The following is a 1,217-nucleotide window of genomic DNA, read 5'->3' as shown; positions in this document are numbered from 1 at the left end:
ACCGCTCCGTTCCTCCTACTCCACTTAGCGGTCAACTTCACGGAGCTGGATCCTGGAGGTCGAAAAGCAATTGAATCTGAAGACAAAACCGTCATATCGGACTATAAGTCGCAGTCTGCTCCTAGCACCCTTTCCCCCATTGGTTCATTGCACTCCGCCGACATGACTATCGGGCCCACACCTCGTATTTTACCCCTGAACACGCCTTCCTCCATCGCTCCCTCGACCTTAGCGTCGGACTATACCTCGCACTCAAGTGTTTTGTACTCTGCCGCCGTTGCATTTCGGCTACGTGACATGGTTACCCTCACGCTTCCCCCGCGTTAGGCCTAACAGAGACTACAGTGGTTAATCGTGGGTGTAGTCGGCCCGTTGACCTACCGATATCGCCGCTTGTTCGCCCTGTCTCTCACCTCTCAGGTGATTTTGCGCGCATTACGAAGTACGGTATCGTCCTTAACCAAGCAACCAGGAAGACTCATCACTATCGAAACGGCTTCCCTGGACACCAGGATTTGGGGGAGCGCAGGTTAGATAAACAACACCGGGCACATAACCATGAGTACCATATCAGGGGCTCGCACAGGTTCCGCTTCCGTGGTTGGGCCTGCTCAGATGTGACTCGAGTCCGAACCGCTGCATATCCCTGAGGTATTCTAGTGATAGCTGAGGATTATCATGCCAAGTCGCTTGCTATTGCTGTTTGTGGTTAGGTATGCACTGGTTATCCAAATGCAGTGAGCTTCCTTTTGTTTAGCGGAGTTTGCAAAGACACGTCATGACCCCCATGGGTTTGTGGGGTTATTTGTCATCGCCGTTAACATTATAGAGAGAGACTTCTTTACATAGGGAAGAGAATGCATTGATTTGGCGTACGCACCGAAGCTTTCCATCACCTTGGTTGTCGAACTCTGAACTGTGAGGAGCCGGAAGAACCTGCGGTCTTGCGTTGCTCTTGCCCGGCCTTCCCATAATGCTGGCGTTGGCTTTTAATCTTGTAGCGTACGCCGCTGGGTTTTAGGTTGACTTGGGAAGTCTGCCTCACTAGCTAGGTAGGTATAGACTAGGTAGTGGGTACGTACATGAGTATTGGACGATTCAACTTTACGGTGCTCCGACACGGACAGAGTCATAGAGGAGGCCTGGAGAGAGAGGTGGCTCAAGGAACGAGACGGCCGGACAGCAACGAGGCCCGCAGATGACCTTGACCACCAGCA

Source organism: Parathielavia appendiculata (assembly GCF_033297405.1).
Source record: "Parathielavia appendiculata strain CBS 731.68 unplaced genomic scaffold N657scaffold_23, whole genome shotgun sequence".
In the NCBI taxonomy this organism is placed as follows: domain Eukaryota; kingdom Fungi; phylum Ascomycota; class Sordariomycetes; order Sordariales; family Chaetomiaceae; genus Parathielavia; species Parathielavia appendiculata.
Note: the sequence above shows the minus strand (reverse complement) of the source record.